Source organism: Cololabis saira, chromosome 3 (assembly GCF_033807715.1).
Source record: "Cololabis saira isolate AMF1-May2022 chromosome 3, fColSai1.1, whole genome shotgun sequence".
Classification (NCBI taxonomy): domain Eukaryota; kingdom Metazoa; phylum Chordata; class Actinopteri; order Beloniformes; family Belonidae; genus Cololabis; species Cololabis saira.
In genome coordinates, this window is record NC_084589.1 from 7,503,892 (window position 1) to 7,520,564 (window position 16,673).

A 16,673-nucleotide genomic window follows, 5' to 3' on the forward strand; every position below is an offset into this window, starting at 1 on the left:
ACATATTTGTTTTTTGTGTTTTTGGTCCAATACGGCTCTCAACATTTTAGGTTGCCGACCCCTGCGTTAGGTTATACATGACCAAATATTCAGGTTAGAAAAGGAGGAACTTAGGGGTCATATTCGGGTTTTTAAAAACAGCAGTATGAGCGGGTTATTCAAAGGGGTTATTGGTGTTTACATGGCTGTGCAAAACCGGGTAATTGCTAATATTCCGGTTAGAAAAGGGTCATTGATGCATGGAAACGTAGTCACTGCCTGCCTGACTGAAACACGGCCTGTGGTTTATGAGGAGGCATCAGCGACGCAGGGCTTGCGGCAGATGTTGGGTAAACTCCAGCGTTTTCCAGCAGATTTGTCTTATCGCCGGAGGTGCAGCTGGCAGACGAGCTGAAGGAGATTAGCGTGACAGCTCCGACCTGCCAGTCTAACGGCTCTCTGGACTCCCCGGGTTCAGGAGACGGCGGAGGCCGGCTCCTCTGATCGGAGTTTGAAAGGATCTGCAGAGTTTAAGCCGGGGCTGCCTGAATGTGGACGTTTGGAGAGTGTGAAATGCGGGGACCTGAGTGGGCTGACTCAGTGTGTGTAGAACGGGAAATAGAAACTTTGACTTCTTGACGAGCAAAATCTGATGTAGGACTTCTGAAGAATCTACCTGCTATGTGGGTTACGCAGCATCCCTCGGCTCACCGTGTTTAAAATGTATCATAGATTACTTTACTACATGACATGGTCTATCAAACCCCTCTTAGCATTTTACTCATGAAATACATCTCCATTTAGGTTTTTTTTTGTTCATTCATACATTATTTTTCATCTTGACACCGTGTAAAATCTTTACTTTGTAACTCACAGTTTATAGTAAATTGTAGCAAAGTGAAATATCCCCAAATAATAATAATAATAATAATTAAAGCTGCAAGCAGCGATGAACGGTTCCTCCACCCTTGTGCACGTTCAGGCTGCAGTGGAAGCTTGTATGACTTGATGTAGATTCTTCAGGCCTGGACATTTAGTGGATGAAACCACCCACGACTCTCTATATCAAACCATTCAAACGTTAAGGCAGAAAATAGGAACTATCTGATATCGACCAATCAGAAGAAGGGACGAGGCTAATTTGCACCAATTAAGGTGAAGGACTCAAAACCATGTCAGATGACACCACCCACGAGTCTTTATATCAAACCATTCAAAAGTTATAGCAGAAAGTAGGAACTATCAAATATGGACCAATCAGATGAAGGGGGGGCGCGCTTTTTGGCGTCTATCGTCGCCATGGTAACGCTTTTGACTGAGAAAACACACGTCATAGGATGGAGACACACATTTTGATGTATAACACACCTGGGTGCACATTACGGTTCTGGCGAAGAAACGGCTGAAGAAATGGCATAAATTACGCCAAAATGACACGATTCATTCAAAATGGCCGACTTCCTGTTCGGTTTCGGCCATGGCGCCAAGAGACTTTTCTTTAAGTTGTGACATGATACAGGTGTGTACCGATTTTCCTGCATGTACGTCAAACCGTATTGTGGGGCTTGAGGCACAAAGTTTTCTAGGGGGCGCTGTTGAGCCGTTAGGCCACGTCCATTAATGCAAACCATTAAATATCACATTTTTCACCAGGCCTGGCTTGGTGGAAAATTTGGTGACTTTTGGGGCACGTTTGGGGGATAAAAAGGCCCTCATTTCATCGGAAAAATAAAAAGAGAAAAATTCCTACGGATACAACCGGGCCTTCGCACTGTAAGTGCTCGGGCCCTAATTAAAGTAAATTAATTAAATTGAAAGAAAAAAACATTAGATGTTTAGAGAAACCAGCTTGAGTCATAAAGACACCAAATGTAATTTCTTCCTTTCCACATAGTAATGTCTAATAATAAAGACACAAATGCCAGAACTGCTAAAGTAAATAGATTCATGGTGAGAGAGGCGGCTTTTACAGAAAATAAATAAAGTAAAGCTCTTCTCTTAAGTCACCTCCACATTTCATTGGACAAAACTCTAGATCAGGCTGAAATTAGACCAATAAATAGCCATATCCCCCGTGGCTTAGTGACGACATGCTGGATCAGCAAGCTTGTAAAATCATGGCTTTATATTCACTTCTTACTGAGGTGGATAATAATCTTAACCTCAGAAAATGCAGTCTGTTCATTAAATTCAATTTAATTTTAGAATAACTCTTGAGTTTCCTATAAAAATATAAAAAAAATAAAAAGACGACAACTTTTTAGCGTTTAATGAGTTCATAAATCCTTGCAGGGTGTTCCAGATTGAAGCAGGGTCCCCACGGCGGAGCAGCAACAGCCTGCTCATTACGGGAAAGCGCCGGCCTGTGTCTACGGCTCCGCATGGCCTGCTTGCTGGGTCTCTGCGGTTTACAGGCGGCTGCAGGAACATGTGCTAAAGGTATAGCTACAAACACACACATACGTGTCATTAAAAGAGCAGAAATACTGCACTACTCCAGAGATAAATTGTCCAAACTCTTTCCCACTACCAACCCTGGTTGTTCTAGGTGCAGCTACGTGCCTGCCACAATAGCACACATGTTCTGGTCATTTATCAGTCTTCTTTAATTCAGAATTAAAATTAAATCTGATTTTTAAATAAGTAAAAATTACCACGTAAACACCTAATTCCGAATGAAAATGGCCATTCCGAATTAAACTTAATTCTGAAGTAAGTGGCTGGTTTATTCCAATTTTAAATTCGAATAGAATAATTCCAGATCATGTATTCACTCATTCCTCTTTAAATTAATTCCGGTCTTTCTTTCTGCTCGTTCTCTCGCCCGTCTGTCTCCATGACGCTTATATTCCACGCTGGGCTGGTTTTCCAAACAAAGTTTCAAGATGCAGCAGCAGTAAACGCTGGTCAAGAGCAGAGACATTTATTTAATAAATAGAAATCATTAAAAGAACAGATGGAAACAGGAAACATCAAAATTGTGAGCTTTTCAAAGTTGTAGCGGCTAAGTTTGTTTTTACTATTTTACGGTGGCTGACAAGGGCCAAACGCACTGCAACGGCCTAATGCGTCTCAGTTAACTAGAAATAAGACAAATATTCCTGGTAAGATTTCGAGTTTTTGCAGTGAACGTATCGTATCTTTGACGTCAGTGGTCCGCTTAGTTGTGATAGTATTCTAGTGACTTATTGTAGTAAATCAATCTAAAAAAAAGAAAGAACGAGATAATCAAATAAAGCTCCATATTTAACCCCTTGAAGGCACTAAGGCTGGGGTCAAATGTGGCAGTTGAAAAGACGTGGATGGACACTGCAGGTGGCAGGACAGCAACAGACGAAGAGGTGGAGAAGGAATGGAGCAATAAATATGTAAAAAAGAGGGTCGGACAACCATGAATGTGAGAAAAGGTTCATTTTTACGGTCAGCGATGCCGAATTACCCATCTCTATGAAACTACTGCTTTTCCCGAAACCGCTTCTCAAACCCCCACCTGAACCTTCCCGAGGACTCATTTAAATCAGAGGTGACGAGCTGCACGCTGCACCACGGCTGGAGCCACATCCAATGATAAGATCTGTTGTGGAACAAGTATAGCTCAGCTGATGAAGAGGAAGGAGAACATATGGCGCTTTTCCACTAGCACCTACTCAGCCCGACTCCACTCGCCTCGGTTTGGTTCTTTCCTACTAGGGGTCTAACGTGCCGAGTAGATACTTTTTCTGTAACTATTCTGCCAAGGTTCTAAGTCGGGCTGCAGTCGGGTTTGGGAGTCAGACGTCTGAGTCACGATGTGGAAATCAGCGAAAGAGCGAATCTGACGGTGGATCCTTCTTCATTTTATTCAACCAGCAACGGCAGCAAAAGTCTGTTTCATGGTCCAACTCTGAGGTGCAGATGTTCATAAACCTGGTGCTGAGGAGAGAATTAAAAAGGGATCTAGACGGAGATAAGGAACGACCACATCCACCAGGAACTCTGTCTCTTCATAGCTGCTCACGGCTCCAGCTGACTTTTCAACAGCACCGAGACAAACTACAAAAAAACGTAAAAAGCGTCACCGCTTGAAGCTTCTCTCACTCTCATTTTTTAACTTGATATCAAACACAAGCCACAGACCCAGCAGCACATCTATCATCTCCTCCAGGTTCTACATCTTTAGTGTTGTTGTCTTCTTCATTTAGATACACAATCAAATACGTCACAGCAGCTTCACTCCAACCTCCTACTTCTGCTTCAGGTGCTGATTGTAGTGGAAAAGAAACCAGGCCGAGTTGAGTCGAGCCGAGTAGGTACTAGGGAGTGAAATGATTTTTTAATTATTTGACTCGAACCTGAATTGAATTAGGTGCATATTTTTGAATGCCATGAACACATGGAAAACTTAAAATTATTATCCAGCAATTCAGTTTAATACAAAATAACAAAATGAACTGAATAAAATATGTATCTTTCTTAAACAGAAACCTGTCCTGCTTAACTTAAAATTGTATAAATGAATATAAAACAATAGAAAGAAAGCAGAACATCCATTCTGTAATAGTGCACATTTTTAGTGCAATAACAAAAGTGCAAACAGAAAGTCTGTAGAAAACTTGTAAACATATTTGTGCCTCAAAGGTCATGACTGTAGCTACAGTTGGAGTAAAACAGAAAAACATAACTTATGAACTCAACAGCTCAATGACATTTTCCATTGGCATTTTATGACTATTTTTTGACTCTCACAGTAATACGGGAGAAAGTGCGTCCCTTTTCAGCTCATTACGGGACGCGTACTTTAGTTTATAAATACGGGACGATTCTGTTTTTCAAGGGACGGCTGGCAACCCTAGTTGTAGGGCATGATTTCAGAAAAAAAAAAAAAAAAAACAAGTTTAGTTTAGATCTGTAGAATAGTTCAATGATTTATCCTATTGACCAAAATCAGATAAATACCTTGACAGATCCTATCAATGCAGTGTGCTAGTCCAAGATCAGATTCCCAGTTTTTAGGATGCACCGTGGCACGCCATCTGAGTGCAGCTCATGCAAATTTCATCTCATGCAGCTCAGGACGTAGCAGCTTCATGCTACAGAAAGCTAATGAAGCTGAAATTAAGCAACTTTGCAAAATCTCCCATCCTGTCCTGCAGACTGCTTAAAAAGAACTGGACAAAACCCTTGTGGTATATATTGATGATAAACTTGCCAATGCCGTCCCAGCTGTAAGCATTGCCTTTAATTAGCCTCTATAGTACATTTAAGCAGTGATGAGAGTTGCCAGGAAGAGGGGGTGACCTGTTGTAGGGTACCGGTACTATTGACCACTAAAGCCTCACGGTCAGCAGTGGGACCAGCTCTGACTGAGAAAACATGCAGTTGTACTGTAGGCTACTTTGAGAAACAAAATCCATCCATCCATCCATCCATCCATCCATCCATCCATCCATCCATCCATCCATCCATCCTCTACACCCGCGGGGGTCTGCTGGAGCCTATCCCAGCTCATCACAGGCGAGAGTTAGGTACAACCTGGACAGGTCACCAGTCCATCGCAGGGCAACATATAGAGACAGCTCACACGCACACTCACACATACGGGCAATTATGAATCATCAATAACCGAACATGCTTTGGGAGGAAGCCGGAGTAACCGGAGAATACCTCATTTTGATCCTAGAAAAAAGAAGAAAAAACCGAGGACCGTTACGTCGCCCGGATCGTCACCGGGGCCCCTCCCTGGAGCCAGGCCTGGGGTTGGGGCTCGAAGGCGAGCGCCTGGTGGCCGGGTCTTTGCCCGTGGGACCCGGCCGGGCTCAGCCCGAAATGGCGACGTGGGCCCGCCTTCCTGTAGGCCCACCACCCGCTGGAAGGTCCATGAAAGGCCGGTGCAATGTGGGCTGGGTAGCAGTCGTGGCAGGGTGCCTCGACGACCCAATCCCTGGACCAAAACCCTCACAGTGGGGACATGGAATGTCACCTCGCTGGGGGGGAAGGAGCCGGAGCTTTTGCGTGAGGTTGAAAGATACCGACTAGAGATAGTCGGGCTCACCTCCACACATAGCTTGGGCTCTGGAACCCAGCTCCTTGAAGGGGGCTGGACCCTCCACTACTCTGGAGTTGCCCAGGGTGAGAGGCGGCGGGCTGGTGTGGGCTTGGTTATAGCCCCCCAGCTCAGCCGCCATGTGTTGGAGTTCACCCCGGTGAACGAGAGGTCGGGAAAAGGTCTCTCACTGTTGTTTGTGCCTACGGGCCGAACAGCAGTACGGAGTACCCGGCCTTCTTGGAGTCCCTGCATTCCGATGCCGTCAGACTGAAGAAGGAGTCCTACCAGGCTATGTTGGCCTGTGGGACTCGCAGTAGAGGGGTACCGGCAGGCCAAGCGAGCCGCGGCTCGGGCGGTCCTGGAGGCAAAAACTCGGGTCTGGGAGGAGTTCGGGGAGGCCATGGAGGAAGACTTTCGGTCGGCCTCGAGGAAATTCTGGAGGACCGTTCGGCGCCTCAGAAAGGGGAAGCAGTACTCTGCCGGCACCGTTTACGGTGTGGGTGGGGAGCTGTTGACCTCGACTGGGGACATCGTCGGACGGTGGAAGGAATACTGCGAGGATCTCCTCAACCCGACTGACATGCCTTCCACTGAGGAAGCAGAGAGTGGGGACTCGGAGACGTGCTCATCCATCACCCAAGCCGAGGTCACTGAGGTGGTTCGTAAGCTCCTCAGTGGCAGGGCACCGGGGGTGGATGAGATTCGCCCTGAGTACCTCAAGTCTCTGGATGTCGTAGGGCTGTCTTGGTTGACACGCCTCTGCGACATCGCATGGAGGAAGGGGACAGAACCGCTGGAGTGGCAAACCGGGGTGGTGGTCCCTCTGTTTAAAAAGGGGGGCCGGAGAGTGTGTTCCAACTATAGGGGGATCACACTTCTCAGCCTTCCCGGGAAAGTCTACGCCAGGGTACTGGAGAGGAGATTACGGCCGATAGTTGAACCTCGGATTCAGGAGGAACAATGCGGTTTTCGTCCCGGTCGTGGAACACTGGACCAGCTCTATACCCTCCGCAGGGTGCTCGAGGGTTCATGGGAATTTGCCCAACCAGTCTACACGTGTTTTGTGGATCTGGAGAAGGCATTTGACCGTGTCCCTCGTGCCATTCTGTGGGGGGTGCTGAGTGAGTATGGAGTCCGGGGCCCTCTATTAAGGGCTGTCCGGTCTCTGTATGATCGGAGCAGGAGTTTGATTCTCATTGCCGGCAGTAAGTCAGACTTGTTCCCGGTGCATGTTGGACTCCGGCAGGGCTGCCCTTTGTCACCGGTCCTGTTCATAATTTTTATGGACGGGATTTCTAGGCGCTGCCAGGGGCCGGAGGGGATCCGGTTTGGGAGCCTCAGGATTTCATCTCTGCTTTTTGCGGATGATGTTGTCCTGTTGGCTTCATCGGACCAGGACCTTCAGCATGTGCTGGGGCGGTTTGAGGCCGAGTGCGACGCGGCAGGGATGAGAATCAGCACCTCCAAAACCGAGGCCATGGTTCTCCACCGGGAAAGGGTGGCGTGCCTTCTCCGGGTGGGTGGAGAAGTCCTGCCTCAGGTGGAGGAGTTCAAGTATCTCGGGGTCTTGTTCACGAGTGAGGGAACGATGGAGCGGGAGATTGACAGACGGATCGGTGCAGCGTCCGCAGTTATGCGGTGTTCATTCATTGATTCATTGATTGATTGTTAAGGCAAGTAGGTGGCAGAATGGAAGTAAACTGGCAAAACTGCAGTAACTTACATGTGGTCTGATTCAAGTTGCAGGAAGTATAGAAGCATCAAACTCAGCCTGGTGGTGACCTGTGGGGAAAACAAAGGAGACGTTGAAGTGATTCCCCTGCGTTCCTCTAAGTAACTTAATGAAGGGACAGTGGTAGGTTTAACAGGCTGGGCTGGTACTCCTAACATCGAGTCAAGTTAGTTGATAGTCCTAACACGTGCATGTTTTGCATGCTAGCGTGCTAGTTTTGCTCATGGGCTCATTTGAATTCAGGTATTGGCTGTTCGTGTGCATGTTGCCCCCCATCTGTGGTGTCTCACCACTGACTCTGTCCCAGGAATCACAGCTGGAATAACATCCATTCTGGACTGACAATGAGCTTATTAATCATGCAACTCTGCAGATGTGATTATCAGCTTTGATTAGTTGGGGAAGGAAGTTGTTGGGGTATGTCAGCACTGCAGACCACTATTGATTTAAGCCCGAGAGGAGGCTAAAAGGAAGCTGAATGCTTCTCTTATGAAGGTAAAGCTGTTGTAGGGTTGCCAGCGGTGTCTGGGGGTGAGGGCTTAAGACGAGGCAAGTTTATTTGTATAGCACAATTCAACACAATGTAATTCAAAGTGCTTTACATCAATATTAAAAGCAGCAAGACACAATTAAACAGTAAATAAAATGAAATCAAATGATAAGAAAAGAAGTAAAATAATAAAAAGCAGTTGTTAAGTGTAAAGTACAGCAGGTACATCTCATTCTTACAATGGTAATAATTACATTTCTATAGGGTCAAAACGTACAAAGACCAGGTCAAATACAATTCGTACTGTGAATTAAACCAATTTGACAATTCTATGCCACAATGCCTGTTTCCAGGTCTTATTTCACACAACTGACGAGAATTACATTTCTATACGGTCAAAACGTACAAAGACCGGGTCAAATACAGTATTACAGAAGTAATCTGTGCGGATTCGCACGGTGAATCAAACCAATTTGACAATTCTACGTCACAATCCCTGCATTCAGGGCTTATCCATAACTTTGCGCGGTTTTCAAAAATCACAAGTATTTAATTTAAGAGTACGCTTAAATAACAAATAAAATGAAATAAAATGATAAGAAAAGAGGTAAAACAATAAAAAGCACCAGTCGTTATAAATAAGATAAGAAAAAGGACCTCAAAAGAGGTGTTGAACCAGTTATTAGTTAGTCCACTGTTTGTGTGTTGTGCTAACAGCATTGACGACATACATTGCCCTCGTCAAAGTAACACACAAATCACCTGCAACTAATCAAATAGAACCGGATTATTGATAAAAAAGAATAATCGTTTACAGATACTTTTCCTCACAGTCTCCATCAGATATGCGTGGACCTTAATCTATAGCCAGCCACCATGTTCACATTCAATCTGCACACAGATATGTGGATGACAATGGAATCGGCATACTATGAAATAGTCATGTTTGTTGTCTTCTTAGGCCACGTTTCCACATAGCTGGGTATTTACAAAAACTGATATTTCCTCTTCTACGTTTTTGAAAAATACCATCATTTACAGGAACCCACATAAATATCTGTTAAGGTGCTATGAGCAGCCAAACCTGCAGGGGGCAGTGTAACGAGAAGTCATGCTAGCCAATCAGAATCCTGGAAAAAAACATCAACAAATGACACGAGTAACTTCCAGTTACTTCCAAGATGAACGAGAGTCTTTCGTTTGGAGCGACAGAGAAGTGGAGTTACTTTTAAGTGTGACTTTAGAATATAAAACTGGTAAAATACAAGAAAATAATGACGGTGGACAAACTAATTGTAAACACAGGTCGCACTCATGACGCTGGTGACGTTTCTGTCTCATAATGTGACGTTCTGAAGCCTAAATGTCCGTTTCTCTCTGTTTACAAGCAAACGTGAAGACGGAGTTTTTGCAAATCTTCACTCTGGCCGGAGTTTTCATAAATGATCGTTTTTGGAGACTTTGAGCTTCGTTTTTGTGTAAACGAACGGCTAAAACGCATGAAAACACCACCGTTTTTGCTACGTGAAAACGGGGCTTTAGTTTGGCAGAAGTGAGCCTTTAATTTCAGAAAAAAAACCTCTTTGAACTAAAGAGCCGGATGTGCTTCACATTCACATGTCTCTCTGCTGCCGTCATGCTGAGGATGTATTTAGTTCCTCTCTTTGGATATGATGGGGTCTGACTCAGACTCTGACAGTGGAAGTACAAGTACGCAGCAGAAGTCACTCAAGTCTTTAGAAAAGGGATCAATGGAGACATCTACGCCTCCTGAGGCCCGAGGGCCTTTTCAGAGACGTCTCATCTCTGTCGGCTGGAGAGCCTTTTCTGGAAATCTGCTCATGCTGATGTTCTGGAAGGAAGCTGCACCTGGTTCCTCTCAGCCCCCCCCTTCCCCCACTCCTCCACTCCCCCACAAGCAAAGAAACACAAGCGAAAAGGACGAGGACTTTGCCAGACCAACACATGAATCCTCTGTCTCCCAGAGCACACACACACACACACACACACACACACACACACACACACACACACACACACACACACACACACACACACACACGCACACAACTAAGCTATCACAGCAAAGTCCAGAAAAAAAATGCACAAATTACAAGATGGGAAAAAGACGCTGCATGCTCCCACATGCATGCATCGCACATCACGCACATCACATGATGACACGGTCTGTGTGGAGGTTTGATTTGGGTTTGTGTTATTAAAACCATTTTTTGAGCTGTTGCATGAATTATATGACTGTAGTTCTGCAACATATTACTACTGGTATTATATTGAGATTGAACAGCAAGTATTGCAGCTAATGATGCTGTAAGGACCAATCAGCTCCCAGAATGCTGATAGAACTGAAACAGACACATCGTGGGTCAGAATTACCAAACAGATCCAGGGAGGAAACAGAGACGGATGAAATCTGTTTTATTTTTTCCCACATTTCGTTTTTATTTTTTCCATTTTTCTGTCTTTTTCGGTTTTTAATTTTTTAGAATTTGGTTTTTAGACAGTATATAAAGTAATGAGATATAGACAATTTATGCAATTATAACTGAAAACTTTAATGTTTTCATACATTTAAATATATTTAAAGGCAAAAACATGGCACCAGTTATTCTCATGTCCAACAAAACATTCCTTTTTTGGACATAAACAAAAAAATACCAAAAGTTGTAATGTAATGATGAAAAAAAAATACGAATACGAATCGATTTTTTGGAATTAATATGAGAATCTATTTAGAATCGGAAAATCGATTTTTTCGACACAGGCCTACACATCCTCTGGTAAAAGCTCACTAGCCCTTTAGTCCATTAATGTCTTTTTTTATCTGGTCTCAACATACCTGCCATCCTCAGCTAAAGTGATGGGCTCTCTCTCCGTCCCCCCACCCCCACCACCTCTCTAAGTAGTTATTTGCGGCGTGGGGGATTAAGCACTGTGGTAATAACTTGCATATTGAAAATTGCAAGGCTGGTCTTCCCCGTGTTTACAGACTTAAGCCGCGTTTATACTTGCAGTTCAGAACGCGTACGCGAGACGCAGGATACGCGTGACGTCACGTCTCGCGTATCCTGCGTATCCTGCGTACATTTGACGCGTCGACGTGCACGTTCTCAAAAAGACACTGAACGCGTACGCGACCTGCAGTTCTCGCTCTGGCCGCTAGTATCGCTGTTCCCGGTCTGATCCCAGCTGGCACGACTATGCTGCTCTCCCCTGGAGAAAGTTCCCCGTGCATATATTTATGCAATATTTAACTTCCCCCCAGGGTTTCCGTTGTCCGGTAAAATATGCCGAAGTCCGGTATTTTATAATCTCTCCGGTCAAAATACTCACTGGTGCTGCGGGACTAGAGTCCCCGGGAGTACCGCGGATGGCGAGCCCCGGCCGCCGAGCCCCGGACAACCCCCGGCGGCCGAGCCCCGGTGGCCGAGCCCCGGCCGCCGAGCCCCGGTGGCCGAGCCCCGGTGGCCGAGCCCCGGCCGCCTAGCCCCGGCCGCGGAGCCCCGGCGGAGGTACGCGCCGAGCCTCGGTGCCTCCCGGAGCCGGGAGGAAGCGGAGCCGGGAGCCGGGAGTCAATTGACGGGACTTATTTTATTTTAAATACTCTGTTTTTCAATAAAAATACTATTGAATGACTTGCAAATGAATGACTTGGAATCATATTAGGAACAATACATTTTTTTACCATGTTAATCTTTCTTATATTGACATCTACTTCTCCATATGAACCTAAAATTAACTGGATTTATTGTTTCGTCATTCTTGTTGAGATGGGTGAGGAGAATGCTGGATAAATTAGTCTGGAAAGACTATCCACTTTTGATAATAAGCAATAATAATAAGATAAGATAAAATAGTCCTTTATTACTCCCTCAACGGGGAAACTCACGTAGCAGAAGTACACACACACACACACACAGGGAAGGGGGTAAAACAGTAATATAAATAAGTAATACACATTAAAAAAAGAGTAATAATAATAATAATAATGTTATGGTTTTCTTTAGCTTCCTTCTAGGCACCCAGAGCTTTACAGAGATCATTATTCATTCACACACATTCTCCCCGGTGGTAGCTCCGTCTGTAGCCGCAGCTGCCCTGCAGACTGACGGGAGCGTGGCTGCCATATCGCGCCAAACGGCCCCTCCGACCACCACAAACATTCATACACACTCATACACATTCACACGATGTTATAATCTCCTACATCATCCAATATTGTCCTGTAAAAGTGTTCGTTTTTCTAATCTGCTACCGCTGCTGCTGCTACTACTTCTGCTACTTAATATAAGTAGCTTTTCCAACTGTTGCTCTGCTTACTGCCCCCTATCGGTCACCATCGGTATGACAGGCTCTACTCGGGTGGTACGCGACGTACGCAGTGGAGCATGAACAGACACAAAGCAGGCTACGCAGGCTACGCAGGTTACGTGCGTAGAGTATATTTCCGGCTTTACTCTTCATATCAGCTCCAGGCTCAAACCACGTCTGCTGCTTCCTGTTTCCTTTGAACACTAGCTCTAGACCAGGGGTCTTCGGAGGTACTGCAGGGGGACCTCCAATTTAAAAAGAGATAAAAGCAATATTAACCATAATAATTTGTGAGAGTTAAAAAATTAAAAATAAATTAATAAATGCTTTCCATGATGTGAGTCATGTGACTAATGTCAACTTTAGAGCGGAAAATAAAAAAAATAAATAAAAAATAAATAAATAAAAATTGGGGTTGTATGTGTATATATATGTATGTGTATGCGTATGGGTGCGTATATGTACAGTATATATGTATATATATTAAATATAGTATGCACATATATATGCCTTAGGTTCTTACCAGCATGGTATTAACCATTAATATGTGTGCAGACAAGGTAATAAAAAAAAAACAAAAAAACTTCAGAGTGGAAAAACGAGCTACTGTAGCTAGCTGTTTAAGAAAATACATTTCGTTGCGAAATTGCTGGAGATTGTAACGTTCCAGCTCGGCCTAACGTTACTCCTTCCACGTCTGACGAGGCCAAAGTTTCATCAACCATAAACACATGTAGCTAATAACCCAGTCAGGAATTGGTTAATAAGGTGATATAAGCAGAATAAAACACATTCAAAAGTTATTAGAAGCCAGGCTTAAAACTTGACACATTAAAGAAAAAGGGAAAAAATCTGAATTCCACGCGGGGGTTCCTGCTCTGTTTTTCTCTCATCCAAGGGTCCCTGGGCTAAGAAAGGTTGAAGATCCCTGCTCTAGACGGTTCCAGAAGATGTTAGTTTTCCTGCGGTTCCCGTGGCTGGTTGAAGGAGGGGGCCGTTTCAGTGGCCCACGTTGCCCTCTCTTGCCCAGCATCATCCTCAATCCCCTGTTGTGTGAAATCTCTTGCCACAGATTCCTGCAGAGAGCTTGTCACCCCCATGAAAAGATCCAGCTGAAAACAGTTCTGGCATGATATTTCATGAGGGCAGTTACTGCTGTACTTGTCATTAATACACACATATTGTTATTACTCTTCACTGCCAAAAATAAAGACAAACTATGGTAAAACCGTGATGTACTGAAATGTCTGCATGGAACCCACTTCCCAAACACTTGAAGCAAATTATTAACATAAAAGAATTCAAATTGTTAGTAAAGAAACATCTCTTGAATAGATACATATAAAACTTATTTAGTTATTATTAAATAAATAATAAAGATAGTATGTGTATATATATATATATATATAATAAAGATAGTATGTGTATATATATATATATATATATATATATATATATATATATATATATATATATATATATATATATATATATATATATATATATATGTATATAAATAAATGAATATTTATTAAAAATGGTTATTGGTGCAAATTATGATAACTATACATTGTTTGAATTTGTTGATGTTATAATATGTATGAATATGTATTGTTTTATTTATATCTAAATGTTAAACGGAATTACTTTTAATTTTTTCTTTATTTTCTGTTGTTCCTTTCTTTTTTATATGCTACCTCTTTAGGTTTGCTTTTAATTAGGGCCCAAAGGCCCTATTGTATCTGTAGGAATTATTCTTTCTTTCTTCTGACGAAATGAAGGCCTTTTTTCCCCCTAAACGTGCCCCAAAAGTCAGGCCTGGTGATAAATGTGATATTTAATGGTTTGCATTAATGGGCGTGGCCTAACGGCTCAACAGCGCCCCCTAGAAAACTTTGTGCCACAAGCCCCACAATACGGTTTGACGTTCATGCACCAAAATCGGTACAAACCTGAATCATGGCGCAACTTAAAGAAAAGTCTCTTGGGAATCATGCCCGAAACCGAACAGGAAGTCGGCCATTTTGAATTAATCGTGTCATTTTGGCACAATTTATGCCATTTCTTCGGCCGTTAATACGGCCGGAACCGTAATGTGCACCCAGGTGTGTTATACATCAAAATGTGCGTCTCCTCTCCATCCGCCTATACACCTGTTACTAAGAATCATCTGTTCCCTCCATCACTAATAGACACCACTTTTATGATTTGGCACAGCCGGGGCATTAAGCACTTCAGGGATCTGTATAAGGATGGGATCTTTTCCACATTTTCAGATCTGAGGTCAAAGTTCAATTTGCCTGCCTCCCATCTGTTTCGCTACTTCCAGCTTCGACACTGTGCCTCTGCTCTGTTTCCATGCTTCCCTTCCCTTCCTGCTAACCAACCGTGGGATGATCTTCTAACAATGAAACTTAGTCAAAAGTCTCTCATATCTAGGATATATGCACTGTGTATGACATTTGATGGTCATTCTGTAGATAAAGCTCGGGAGGGTTGGGGACGGGAGTTGGGCCTGGACTTCACAGGGGAGCTGTGGGATAAAGCTATCCGTAGCATACGATCTAGCACGCCTTGCGCTAGACTTGAACTTATTCAATTCAAGGTGCTGCATAGAGCCCACCTATCAAAATCCCGATTATCCGAAATATATCCCAATGTTGCAGACTTATGCGACAGATGCCAGGGCTCTCCCTGCAATTTAAGTCACATGTTTTTCTCCTGTCCTAGATTACAGAAATTTTGGAGTGACTATTCTGTGATCATGTCTAAAGTTCTGGTGAAAAATGTTGTTATGACCCCCCTCATAGCAATATTCGGACTTTCGGTTGACTCCTCACATATCAGCCCCGTACAGTCAGAAGTATTGGCTTTCACATCTCTTCTAGCTAGACGTCGTATCCTACTCTCATGGAAATCCCCCAAGTCTCCGTCTATTGCTCTTTGGCTTAGTGATGTTATGTTTTTTCTAAAATCTGAAAAGGTGAGATATTCAGTAAAAGGCAACTCATCTAAATTTGTTCGTAAATGGCAATCTTTCGTAGATTATTTTAACTCATTGAAGACTCTACCCACCGACTGATCCCTCCCCCTTACCTTAATTTTCTTTTCATTTCTTTCATTTATTTATTTGTTTTGATTATTGTTATTTATGCTGCATTTTATGCTGCTTGCTTTTTTTTAATTATTATTTCCAATTAATGGGATATTAGTGATGGGCATTTGCATTTATCACTGCATTTGTTTTTGTATGCCGCATTTGCTCATCCATACTCTCCTCCATTGTTCATTTGTTGCTCATCTGTTTATTTTTTTTTTATTTAACTCTACAGAGACTCTGTTCTTAGTTCTGTGTGTTTATAAAAAAAAAAAAAAGGACAATGTATAATGCATAATTCATATTTTTGATTATTTGTGTCCACGTTGTCATTGTATGTTGTTTTCTTTTCTAAAAAGATCAATAAAAAAAAAAAAAAAAAAAAAAAAAAAAAAAAAATGTGCGTCTCCATCCTGTGACAACATGCATTACTTTTCTCTTTCAAAAGCGTTACCGTGGCGACGCTAGACGCCAAAAAGCGTGCCCCACTTCATCTGATATGATGATATTTTCTGGCATAACTTTTGAATGGTTTGACATAAAGAGTCGTGGGTGGTGTCATCGGACATGGTTTTGAGTCCTTGAACATAATTGGTGCAAATTAGCCCCGCCCCTTCATCTGATTGGTCGGTATCTGATAGTTCCTACTTTCTGCCATAACTTTTGAATGGTTTGATATAGAGAGTCGTGGCTGGTTTCATCCACTAAATGTCCAGGCCTGAAGAATCAAGAAGAATCAGTCATACAAGCTTCCACTGCAGCCTGAACATGCACAAGGGTGGAGGACCCGTTCATCGCTGCTTGCTGTTTATATTTTTTCTTTGTAATGTACTGTGTATTATGTGTCGGACCCCAGGAAGAATAGCTGCAGTTTTGCTGTAGCTAATGGGGATCCAAATAAAACTATGAAAAACTATAAACTCCTATGATCGTGAATCCTGCATAATTTGGGTGTGAAGAGTACGCCGTATGTAACATTTGAAATGGCTCCTCGAAAAACATATGCATCAATCCTTCCTTT